Raw genomic sequence first — 13,202 nt, forward strand, 5'->3', positions numbered from 1 at the left:
TAGAGAACTGCAAACCTTCAAAGGAGTGGAGGTGGATCCACCACCTTCCCTACGGCAGAGTGAGTAGGATGATCAGGAAAGCAGCGGAGGCCATACAGGATGATGTGCCCGTTGTTTTGATGCTACATCCAGGGGTAGGAATTGCTCTCTTTGTAAAGTGAACTAAAGTGGATCCTTGGCTCCACCAATGGCATTGCTTTTTCAAGCATCTAAGCAGCCAGGTGGAGAAGACAGAAATAAAGCTGGAGCAACCTCTACTCAAAATAATCTGCTACGGCTATTCAAGCCCAATTTATTGACTTCTCCTACTTGCTTCAGAGACAGCCACATTTTGAGGTTAGAATTCCTGATTGCCTCCAAAGCCTCTGAAAAAAATGTAAATTTAATTCATGTTTAAAAGGCCAAGGTCAGCACTATCAAATAGTTTTAGGTTATCAAGATTCAGGCTGGAGCAGAAGTCTGGCTGCGGTGAGTTCTATTACTAAAAATTGTATTTAAAAACACTGTAAAGCAACCTATCACATTTTCTAGGTCTTGATAGTGGAAGTGCATGCCATCATTATTGAAAGAAGCATAGTCTTTGAATTAACCTGGACTGTATCCATTAAAGCTCTTGTGTAAAAGCATGAACACTTCCATTGATGTCTTAGGATCCCGAGATGAATGTGGTGCCGATATACAGATTCATGTGCCAAGACTCAGAGGTAAATCCAGCAAAGACTTCTCCCTTGGTCACCTAGGGACAGTTTCCGATGGTCTCTTAGCGTGCTTCTTTTCAAACAGCAATACTTCACCTTTGCCTCTACTAACAATAAATGTCCCACTCTTCTCCCCAGCACGAGGGCTCGCCAGGTGAGCATCTTCCCTCCATTCCACAATGTGCACACAGCTGGGAACGTGTGTGATTTCGTGACATTCTAACGTGTAGTTTTTAATCAGCCTTTGCCAGCAATTATTCAAACAGAAAGATATCCAGGGATACTTCTTTGTTCTATTACAGAGTATGTGTGCCAGTGTAGCAATACAGCATCTATCATACAATTGTGATTCCATATGATGGTAATGTTTCCAAATAGTCTATCCCACAACAAAAGGTCAGCAAGTAACCACTTAGACGTACACAATGACAGACTTCTTTTCTACCTGACATGCAATCTTCTCAGAAAATGAAGACAGAAATTACTAAGTACATTTGAAAAACATAGAGTGAGAGGTGTGTGTACAAAGCCAATTAAGGAAAGAATTGCTTTTTGCTGCTTTTTTCCTGGTGCACTCTTTTGGAAATTTACCTCCATATACTAATTAACCTCTGAGCAGCTTTATGTAAATTAGATGGCATTTTTTGCAGTGTTGCTGTAGTAGTGTAAATGTGTTAAAGTTATATAAAGTGCTTTGAAGGTAGCCAACAAGGTTTCTTTTTAGTATATTACACTATAAGATGTAGAAATAACCAGGCTTTCTTGGAATAAGAGGTAGATGAAAAGAAGAAAAGATGAGAAGTGATGTGAAAGGTATTGGGAAGATACACAGAATTCTTGGGCCACATCCCCAGCTTGCTAAACATGGCCAGGACAACCATCTCAATGTAGCTATTCAAATTGCCATCATTTCAGCACCTGGTCTCATGCACTGAAAATAGATATTAAGGGTGTTAACTGAAGGCCTAGAACCCTTGGTGATCTTGGAGAAGTAATTTCAGTAACCTCAATCAGAGAGTATCACTTAGGGAATCAGGTAATTGATTTCCCTTACGGTGGCATAACTTGCAATTAGTTTTCTTGGGGGTCTGGTACATTGGGACAACAATTTTTTGTGGGAAATTTAATTAAGGGGACAGTGGCTGGATTTATAAAGATTTGCTTTTATGCCACAAAGATTTGAGAGCAGAATTAACCTTGGGGACCTACTGCTGCCCACAGACAAATTATTTGGAGTGACCAAATCAGTGTCAAGAGAGCTGGGGTCTGCAGTGAAGCAAAATGTACTTGTGAATGCCCTCTGAAGTGTATGGCATAATAAAGATGTCTGACGATGCCAATTAAATCTATAAATCTGTTTTAGGATGAAATGAGCAAGACCCTAAAGAGGAGTATCTTTCCCCACTAGCGAGAGGCAAGAGTGGTTGGTCCTGATGTAAATACCTGCAGTCTACATTTAATCTGAAATATCCCAGTACCTCAAGCAAGCGTATCTAATATAGGGGACTGTGCTGGGAGATAAGAGAATTAGGGTATATATCATGTAGGTGCCTGCTGTCTATTATTATTTATAACATATATTAAAGTATAATAAATTAACGTGCTTATTACACACTATATTACATGCCACACATTTATCGTTGTTGGGGTAGTGACGCATCATTCTTAAAAAATGTGAGCTGCCTCTAGGAATGATGGCTAAGATGCTCAGCTTGGGGAGAGAGTACCAGGCTGTGGATCCCAATCCTATAAAGTTGTTTGCTTGCAGCCCACGCTTAGGCACTTCAAGTCCTGAGATGAAGGAAATGCTACTGTATATCTGTTTTCTGTCATTCTTCTTGGTTAGTTTAAGAGGCCTCCTGTTCAGTACTCTGGCTGTGGTGAATCTGAGGCACCTAATTTTCCCTGTGATACATACAGAATTGATGTTTCACACTGCAAGTTGTGAATTCAGTAGTAGGGGCCTATGAGTTATGTGTGGGGAAGCTCAGTGTTTGCGTGCAGTTTGTAGATGTAAAGCCAGGTGTCTGTAAGTTAAGCACAGTAGCAGCTAGCCTATAGGCTTGCAAATTTTGCTGGATTTTAGCCTGTGAAATGCTGAAGCATTTGGAGCAGTGCCAAATAACTGTCTTGTTCACCACCTATATTGAAGAGTGAATATTCAGGGTGAGAGGTTTACTTCATGACAGTCTGAGGAAAAAAAAAAAAAGAAGGATTTCAGAGAAATATTAAGGGAAAAATCACATCATCGATTCTATCGAAATAGTGTTATGCAAAGTTGAATAATGCTATTAGATGCAGGGGCGAGTTCTTAGTACGATGAAGAGGCAGGCATGGTTAAAGACATGAGGATGATGAGGGCAGTAGGTGAAAGCTTCCTCCTTGCAGCACCCTGATCACTGAAGTCTCCCAGTTACACTACTGGGAGAGCAACCTGCTTAACTTCTTCCCTTTACCCCCTCCTTTCCAGGTCGTGTGATTCCTGAGAGAAGTGGGAATACATACAGTTCTGGAAGATGGTGCAGAACTGTCTAAGATACAGCCTTCCTTTGCTGCTTTCTGCCTCTTTTTTTGATGAGAAGAAATGCTGAGTCTGCAACACCTTCAACACACAAGGGTCCCTGGCTCGGCAATGCACTTTCAAACCTCCTCCCACCAGAGCCTGCATTTCTTCACATCATCTTGTTGGCGCAGGCAGAGTCCCCTCCTGGCTCCAGCACTTGGATAGAGTGAAAAAGGAGCAGTGGAGGTGTGTGGTGCTGGGGCTGTAAGGTGTGCTGCAATCAGCCCCAGGTTGCTGAGGGTGAGCCTAATTTTACATTACTACAAAAGACAGACAAAAGACACGGTGGCAGAGGAGGGGCACTGCTAATATGCTTTTAAAAAACAGGAAAAAGAAAAGAGCGTGTTCAAAAGAAAACAGGCAGCAGACTCAGAAAAAGGACGAAGCTGCCTATTCTCTCTACCCCAAGCTGGCCTCATGCTCCGGTGTGTTTCCATGGAGGCTGTTGCTGTCACTGCATGGCTCATGCTGGAGTGTCACATTGGATGGGAGCCAGCTCAACAAGAAAAATAAAGTGAGTTTTTAAGAGGTAACGTGGTAAATGTTCTTCTCAGTCTGGCTACCAATATGTGCTGTCTAGCCTGAGGCGCGCAGCACATATGGGTGAAGCTACTGAGGTTTGGTACTTTTAACTTCTCAAGTTGCTTTTTACGAAACCAAAGGATACACATAAGACTCACTGAGAGAGGGGAAAAGATAGGCAAGGAAAGGCAAGGCCTAGCGGTCTGATCTCAACAGACCGTCACCGGCAATTTCTGAATTCTTACGCTGGGGCTTAGGGGCTTTTCCACATACCGGGGGATTTTCCCCGCTGATTAGGAGCAGGCAGCGAGGGCAGCTGCTCGCAGCAGCACACTGGGCCCAGCACAGCAGCCCAACCATGCTGCTCGTGCCCAGGCAGGTGACGGTGTCCTGGGCAGCAGCAGATGCTGGCATTTGGGCCACCTGCTTCAGGCAGCTGTACTGGCACCCCTGCCCTCCTGCTCTCCCAGCAGCAGCCTGGCTCCGGTTCCTCCTTCCTTCCTGGAAATTCAATTTTGCCTCCACTGCTGAGAATCTGGCCGGCCCATTTGGGGGGCTGTGTTAGAAAGGGCAACCTCTGAAACAAAGTATAGTTGATGCCCGCTCCAGGGAAATCTGCTCTTCCCTCACTTGAGGTCTTTCAAAGCACTTCAGCAGTCACTTCACGCTGTGCCCCTGGGCTTCTGGGATAGCATCGCAACCTCCTTCTCTTTTTCCCATCTGTCAGCTCAGTCATGACAATGGGGCAGGCTGGAGTTTCTTTCAGCTCATTCGATTTCTATGGCTAGCGTTTGCCAAGTGCTCAACCGTTTGTAAAAATCATGTCATCAGTTGTCATTGGGAAGAGAATTGATAACTGGTATTTTCTGAACCTTGCAGTCAGTCAAAGAAACTTACTCTCTTAGTTTAAAACAAACAAACAAACAAAAAAAACCGACACAAACAAGCCAAAATGTTAAGTAAGCAATTGCTACAACATAATGATTAGGTTTTTTAGCTGTTAGATTGATACCCAGTGGCACAACTATGGTTAATAATCTGTGAAATATTCTTTTTAGAAATTACAACACATTCCCCCAAAGAAATTTTCTCATTTGAAATGTGATGTGTACAACTGAGTCCAGATGAAGCCTCTTACATGACTTTTAATCCAGAAAGCACCATGGTATGTTCATTATGCCCAGGTACAACAGTGGGCATTTCAAGCCCAAGTCACGGAATTACAGAAGTGTTGAAAAGAAACATTTTCTCTGTGTCCCAATTCTGCTTTGATTCCAGATCTCTTCTACTCTTGAGGCACAGCAAACAGCATCAGAATCCAAGAGAGGTTGGTACTGGAACAGCCAAGCTGTGAGGCCTAGAAATCAAAACAAAAGTTAACATGAATATCTTAGTTATACAGGAAAGTGTCTGTAACACCAGGTGGAAGATGGGAAAGGAGAGGAAAGGAAAAATGCTGTCTGAGTAAAGAAAAAGCATATAAGTACCTGTTTGCTCAGGGATTTGTCTTGTTGTAATTTATTTAATACCTCCACGGAGAACAAAGAACTTTGCTGAATTAAAAACGACTGGAAACAAACCACATCACTTCCTGAAAATATCTGCTGTACTTAACACCTGACAAAAAAAGCGTAGAAGATTGTCAAGATAATATGAGCAAAGAAGATGTCCCAGGTGTTTTGGCTGCCTACAAAGTATGGAATCAGAGACGTTGGAGCCATACCTGCCCAGCTGAATGTGCTAACCTTTCTGCAGAACCCTTCTCAGTACCATGAACAAAAACCAAGTGCTTTTGCAGCATTTCTTCCCACTTTGAAACCGTCCTTCTGCATCTCCCTGTGCAGAACTTCCTCTGCAGCTCGTGAAACCTGCACACAGGGAACAAATTAGAAACAGGCAATTTTGCAGAGAAGCAGCGGAGTGCAACATAACTAGGAGCCACAGAGAACACAGCACAGTGTGAGCTACAAGGAAAACTTTGAAAGATGGTCCCACAGCAAGTTGCTCTCTTACCAAAAGAGATGTAGTGACTTCAGTGTTGATACAAGAATACAATACACCTCTCTTTATAAAGCACTGCTTAAGAGATCCCTCATTTTTTGTTGTCTCCTGAACAACCAAAGAACACGTTATTCAATATGCTGAGCTGAGACAGTGGAATCAAATACAAAGCTTAAAATGACGTAAGAAGTTTTCTTGGAGTGATTTTAAGTCCATAAATTCAGCTGCAACTGACATAGTTTTGAAAGGAAAATCCAGAGCCGCTCGTTCCATCCCTAGACTTTTTGAACTGCAGTGCTCTCCACAGCCAGGGAGAGCTTTTCTCCATTTGTTTTTCTTACAAAAATATTAACCGAACACTGGAGAGCTGCAAAAACCAGAATTTTCTTTCTCAGAATGTGTTCCTTGATGACTTCTTTCTCCCTATTAACTTTTGCCAGTGTCAGATTACACTAAATAAGAAACTGTCCCTCCTGTTATTCTGGAGCTATTCTCTTAAATAAGATCACAACCCTGCAATGGCTCTTGCTGAAAGAAGGCAACTTAAAAAAAGGAAAAGTGCACGATTTCAATCCAAGGTTATACAAAGGGCACTCAGCTTTCAGATCAAGGGAGTAGAGCACTAACACTATGCAGCCCCACTTTCCTAGAATATGTATCTTGGCAACATTGCTAATCTAAATCTGGCAAATTGAATATTTTGATCTCTGTCCCTGGAGAAAAACATACTCTTATGATATTAGATTATAATTTTCCTCTGTTATGCACTGATGCCAAACTATTCTCCACTATACCCTTTAATATATAAGAGAGGCTGTATTGTGTACACTAAGGTTGCCATTTACATGCTGACCTAGGTGTTTGGGCTTACTCAGGAGAGTGGGCTGAAGGAAACAACTTCCTAATTGTCAGTCTAAGAATGAACAACTAGTTTGTACAAAGTACAGGCAAACACTGATATGTACATTATGAAGCTCTGATTTTCATACCTGAGGAATACCACTGTTGATGTTTTCAGTGAGCCATGTGAAATATGGTCACATTGTCACTTGTACTCCTGTGTTTCAGCAAGACCACTTTGGTTAATGGCCACCTAGAAGCTGACTAAAATATCCCAGGACTTGGCGGCACAGTGCTGTACATACTGACATGCTTTATAACTAGATTCAAAGCAACAGAAGCTGATGTCCTCACTCCAAAGAGTTTGCAATCTAAGGCTTTATCATGGCTCTCAGAAAAAGGGGCAAGCACAATTTATTCACATTAAGCCTAAGACTAATGTGGGTGTACAAGGAGCAGAGGAAGTACTTGGCAGATGATCACAGGCTGGATTGCAAGACAGCAACCGTATCAGAAAGGCTGTATCTGCTGATGTGGTCAATTCCTTGGCAAAAAACATTCACGTGCCTTTATTCAAAAGGGAAGGCTTGTGAAAGGAATTAGCAACACAATCCCTCAACTCCAGGTATTTGAATTGATTATCTGTCAACCCAAAGGTTCCCCCAAGTTCAGCAAATGAACACAATCTGTCTTCTAAAATATATCATGTAATTTGTTACCGCTTTTTTTTTTCTAGCCATGCATCACAAATAAAAAAGCACTTAGTTTTTGGTTTGGGTAATAAGGTTGAGTTCTTTTTCTTTTAAGTTTACTTGGTATTTGAATTAGAAAATTAAATACAAGCTGAAATGGAATAAGGGTATTTTTATAACTGGTGTTAATTTAAATGACAAAATGGTTCAATATTCAACACATTACTGATTTATTTCAGATGTATCTTTATTTGTTTCAGGCTTGCATTGTTAAAATATGCTATTGATTTTCTGTTTTCTTTTGTTCTGAGGTTCCAGTGTGCTCTCTGCTGGTGATGCCATTCCCCATTTCAAAGAATGATTGATTCATTATTATTATTTAAACAAACAAACAAACAAACAAACAAAAAGAAAACGTGACAAAGTTGAATGTAAAAGTTGCTAAACTGCTTTCAAGAATATTATTTACTTGACTTTTTGCTGGATTAGAATCTAAGATGAAATGCAAATAGGACAGTGGCTACTGGGGAAAAATGATGAAGGTATCTGTATCAATGGAGGACAGATATAGGAGAGGTGAGAGGTTGAGGGACAGGGCATAGCGATTTGATAGGACTTCACTTTTGATTAGATTTAGAAAGCTCCATTAAAGGAAAAAAAAACTACAGGAAGACTGAAAATAACCATTTGGGGTTGTAAGGGTGAATAACAGCGAGTGCACAGTACTGGTTTGCAACATGGCAGACCTGGAAAAGGATTATGGAAAAAACTCTGAAATACACAACTGTCAGGGCTGCGAAAAAGTAAATAACCAAAAATGTTCCACTGGCTGATTTGTTCTCTTGGCTTCCAAAATCATGTTTTTCTATTTTTAGAATTGAATATAGCAAGACACTTAAAAAAAAAAATAGATGTTTCAAAATTTATGATTCTTGTTTCTGGAAAAAAAAATGGCATGCTAAGAAGTCCCATTGATCAATAGAAAATTAAAATTCTTCTGAGAAGAAAAAAAGAGAGAAATGAGGAATTTGTAGAAATACTATGTGTCTCCAAAGCACTTCTGTGTTAAAAATTTAAGCCAGAACATTTCCAAATAGATGGTGTATGCTCAGCTTTGCTAAGCTACACAAGAATGGAAACAGAGGTTTCAGGTATGCGGAGTGAGCCAAGATGGTGATTTAGTAGGACCACTTTTCCGTAAAAGTATGTGATTGAGAACTACATTTCTCTATAAATCTGTGTTATATATCAAATACTAATGTGTAATATCCCTGTTCCTATATCAATCTATTGATATATAATCATGTGAAACATTTCTCCTATGAATGTAGCTACATACTTTAGCTTTAGACACTGGCCCGCAAATTCATGCATATGGGTAATAGCAGGCAGCAGACCATGTAAACAGCCAGCACAGCACATAGCGAAGCTCATAGAGAACTGACCCCTCTTCTAGACGATTTCCTTAGATATACTAGATAAACGAATAAAATATTTCTTAAGTGTGATAAAATATATATTGACGTTTTTAAATATTTTATCTGGGATTCAATGGAAATGAGCTTCGTCTGCCTCTCAGGGCACAGCGACGCGTGTAACGTGATGTTTCCCTCCTACGCGCCTTATCGCACCGTCTACATGCAATCTTCTTCCTGCTACCACTATTCATTTTTCATGTGCCAAGTATTCATTAATCCTTTAACCTCTGTAGGTAAAACCTAGTTTTTCTTTGCAGAACACTCAAGGCTGGGAAATCATTGCTCCCCATTCCAAGTGCTAATACTTGCGCTTTTATTGATAAATCCGAATATAACCTATAAATCTACCCAGGTAACATTTCCAGTGGAGTTCTGTAGTAGTCTACTTCCTGCAGGATTGCATGTTTTATCTTTTAAAACATGGTGCTGCAATGTTAACTTTTGACTTGGGTTAAATCTTCTGAAAAGGAGGGAATCACAATCGTAATCTCTGGTGAGTTTTTGGAGCTGGCAGTATGCATGAAGTAACAATAAATCTGCTATTTGGGTCATTAGACTGTATTTTAAATCTGTGCTCCCTCTTCTCCAAAGGAAAAGATTACACCAGAGACAAAATAATAGCAAATCACACCTAATCTCCTTTATGGCTTGCAGAGACATATTTATATACAGTGTGAGGTGGACTTCTATCTGCTTTAGCATTTCTTATTTGCTATTCCGCTTTTTTTAACCTTGTGGAAGCAGAGATAACACGCAGGGACAAAGAGCGTGGAGGCTGCTTTACCCAAAACGCTCATGCCCAAAGGAGGCCGAGTGCCATTCATGGTAAGAGCAGAACACACCCAGCAGTGCACGGGTGTATTTCAGGCTAAGAGAACAGATGCTGGTTCTGGTTCCTCAGGTTCCCTGCATAACTACTGGGGAGATAAGCAAGCATTCGTTTGTATGAACCGAAAGTCACAGCATTCAGCAGTAGTTATTTACCCAGGCTCGGCCTGGCTCTCTGTGTAAATACGCACACCCTATGGGCTGTTACAAACACGATCGTGCAGCAGGCCAACCTCACAGCCACAGAGTGATTCCTGTTGTGCTTAGTTCACCAAACTATCGCTATGAAGGCCTGAGAAGTTACATTCTGGGATCCTCTGGAGCTGTCTGAATGCGAGGACAGTCAGTGAAGCCTCATCACAAATGTTCTGTTCTGTATTCTCTATGACTGGAGAGAAGGCCAGGGACCAGCGTGGCAGCCAGATCTGAGGAGGCTTCCTGGCCTCCTTATGCTGCAGGCCTCCTGAACATCGCCACGAGGCATACCAGCAGCCAGGGCTGGTCACAGCCTACAGGCACACCAGCCCTGTTGTTTTTCCCTCAGGCAACAGGAGCCTGAGGGAGGAAGCAGGTAACAGCCCATCAGATCTGCACTGAGCGAAGGCCAGTGGGCTGGCTGCAGGGCTTGGGCACCAGGTGCACGTGGGCCAGCAAGCTTCAACCAAAATATATCGCTACATAAACATGTAAGAGGGCTGCTCCAAAAGTAATGCCTCCCACTTCACTATGTTGGCCGACGACATCAGAGGCAGATGTTGGTGGTATGGCAGTAGAGGCTGAACCTTCATGTCAGTTTTCCATTACATTTTGTTGCTGTGTGACGGATGGCAGCAGAGGGGCAGTCTGACACAATGGCGTGTGACATGGAAATGCATGTGGAGCGAAGGTGTGTCACTGAATTCTGCCTTGTGGAAAAAAGGGCACCTATTGACATTCATTGATGCTTATGGGACACTGATGGACAGCGAAGAGCGGATGCAAGCACAGTGAGGCAGTGGGTGGTGTGTTTCAGCAGGCTCTTCATCGCCGGTGAAAATGCACAGCTTAACAGTGGCTACTGCTGAAAAATAGTGTTTTGTAGCTGAGAATTTGCTCTAGCAGTGTTATAGTGCTCTTTATATCTGTTGAATTTCCATGGAAATAAATAGGAGGCATTACTTTCGGAGCGACTTACACCTTAGTAAGCATACTTTCAAGACGAAATAGACATTTACTTCTCAAAGTTTAAACACCAAATCTCAGGATTCACATTTTTGTTTCCTAAGTGCTTTGAAGTAATGCTTTCAGAACAGCCATGCAATAAAGACTCTAATTTCTGGATACTGGACTGCTCGTATCTCTGCGTACCGCCACGAGCGCCCCGTGCTCCGGTACCCGCAGTCCCTTCGTGTGAAACCCTTCCCATAAAGGAAGTTCTCGGTTTGCAGAGGCGTGACCCGACCCTACACACCCACCTCCACACAAAAAGAAAAAAAAAAAAACCACCACCACCAACAAAAACAAGAAACAAAAAACGAAGACATCGACAAGCCCTCACAGAGTTCCCACAAGCTGCAGTGTGTTTATTTATTTAAGAAAAAAAAAATTTACAAAAGAAGGTTGACACAGCTCGGCCCCCACCCCTGCCAGGTGACCGCCCGCGCCCCCACCCCAGGGACGGGGCCTCCACCCTCTATTCCCTCCCAGTCCCGCCCCACCCCGGCCCGGCGGCCACCCTGCGGGAGGCGGGGAAGGGCCACCGCCCACGGCCGGGGCTCCCGCGGCGCCCCGCGTCCCCTCCAGCCCCCACCGCCTCGCGGGGCTCCCCCACCTCCCCGCGTCTCCCGGGGCTCCCTCACTGGGCATCCCCACGACGCCAACCTCCCCACTGCGCCCGCCGCGCCGCACGCGCCCCCAGCCCGGGCCCCGCCGGCGGCCCCTCCCCCGGGCCGGGCGTTCCCGTCTCCACCCCGGGGGCGGGCGGCGCACCGAGCCCCGGGGCGGCTGCGGGGCGGAGGCGCGGCCCCTCCCTCTCCTCCCTCCTCCCTCCCCGCCCGGCGGCCGGTGGGGGCGCTCGGCGTGCCAGCGAGGACACCGGCGCCCGCCGAGGCGAGAGGGGACCGGCGCGGCGCCTTTGTCTGAGCGGAGCGGTTCGGCTCGGCTGCCCCGCGCGGGGCTCGGCCGCGGCGCTGCTCGGTGTTGTGGTGCGGGCGCGGCTGAGGCGGCGCCGGGAGCCTCCACCCCCGGCGCACCCTGCCCGTGGCTCATCATGTGACGCGGGTAAGTCGGCGGCGAGCGCCGCGCTTCCCCGGGGTGCCCCCATTCATTTCCTGGGGACGGCGGCGAGCTGCGGGCGGGCGGGGGGCGCTGCCCCGGCGGAGGGGGCCGGGCCGGGCAGCGCGGGGACCCCGCGCCGGCGGAGGAAGCGGCGCTCCAGCTCTGCAGCTCCGCTCAGGTCTGTGCCCGTTCCGTTTCTTACCGGAATAAACGTAACGTCGGCGTTATTTAGGCTTTCGGCTGTCCCGGTCAGCGCCCAGATGAAGTGAAATAATTAAAAAAAAAAAAAAAAAAAAACGAGAAAAAACAGAAGGGAGGGAAAGGAGGGGGCTCCGCGCGGGGCCGGGGCTGCGGCCGGGCCGGGGGGTCCGCGCGCCCGAACTTTCCCCAACTTTCCCGCTGAGGCCGCTGCGGGGGGCGGCCGAGGGGCAGCGCGGGGCCGTCCGTGCCGCCCCTCCCCGCCCGCTGACCTCCCCCCGGGGCGGCCGCGGGGTCCGAGCGCTGCCCCTGCCCGGTCCGGGAGAGCGGGAGGAGCGGCGGTGTGACCCCGTCCGCGTACATCCCTCCGGTGCGCATCCGCGCCGCGCTGTCAGCTGGGGCGGCCGCTCGGATTTGCGCTGCCGGTGTGTGCGCGGGGCGCCGCGTGCCCGTGGCTGTACCCCGGCCCGGCCCGGCCCGGCCCGGCCCGGAGGTGCGCTGCCTTCCGCGCGCCCTCGGCGGGGCTGTGGCACCGGCTCTGCTCGGGGCTCTGCCGGCGCCTGTCAGCGCTGCGAATCGGATCAGATGTGAGTGCGCCTACCGGGGTCAGAGCACCTCGGTCCGCGCGAGGTGCTGGGGATAAGTTCACTCCCCCCACCATGGCTTATGTCAGCCTTTGGCAGCCCCCCGCCTCCCCCGGGTAAGTAAGTAAACCGCTTCGTTGTTGTTTTATTTTTTTCTTCCATCGTCGCACGATAAATGGTATTCTCTTCATTTTTCCCCCTCGTCCCCATCCTGCCCAGCCCCGGCAGGTAGCGACCGCGGCAACTTCCCAGGGCCGCTCCGTAGCGCGGGCACCGGGCTCCATTTTCTGGAGCTCCAACTCCGGAACGTGCGGGAGCGGCGGAGCGCTCCGTGCGGGATCGGGGCGGGGGGGGGGCGCGGGCAGCGCTCTGTGCATGATGTCAGGCTGCGCGCACCGCGCCTCCGGGCTCCTGCGCGCTATTCCTGCGGGGGTGCCCGGAAATACCTTTCTAACGGGACGTAATCAACTCGCGAACACCGCCTGGAAGCCGCCGTGTCACCCACCGGGAGGTGCGGGCGAGCCCTCGGCCGCGCTGTGAGC

At 46.7% G+C, this 13,202-nt stretch overlaps 1 protein-coding gene and 1 long non-coding RNA gene across 6 annotated transcripts in view; one reads left to right on the top strand and one right to left on the bottom strand.

Moving 5' to 3' along the window:
• On the bottom strand, positions 4,913-12,355 carry LOC110408576. Its single transcript, XR_002444441.1, has 4 exons — positions 12,081-12,355; positions 5,507-5,651; positions 5,271-5,400; positions 4,913-5,140 (listed from the first exon to the last, which is right to left on the bottom strand). It is a non-coding gene; the product is annotated as an uncharacterized LOC110408576 (long non-coding RNA).
• The window catches only part of KLF12 (Kruppel like factor 12), a 254,581-nt gene continuing 253,033 nt past the window's right edge, over positions 11,655-13,202 (top strand). For 2 of the 5 annotated variants that reach the window (XM_021417390.1, XM_021417423.1), the window contains exon 1: positions 11,655-11,881. The gene's annotated coding sequence lies outside the window, so the exon portion shown is untranslated. Of the gene's footprint in view, positions 11,882-11,961; positions 12,057-12,640; positions 12,777-13,202 lie in introns of those variants that run through there. The other 3 variants (XM_021417433.1, XM_021417400.1, XM_021417407.1) reach the window with 3 other exon arrangements.

The sequence above is a fragment of the Numida meleagris genome, chromosome 1 (assembly GCF_002078875.1).
Source record: "Numida meleagris isolate 19003 breed g44 Domestic line chromosome 1, NumMel1.0, whole genome shotgun sequence".
In the NCBI taxonomy this organism is placed as follows: domain Eukaryota; kingdom Metazoa; phylum Chordata; class Aves; order Galliformes; family Numididae; genus Numida; species Numida meleagris.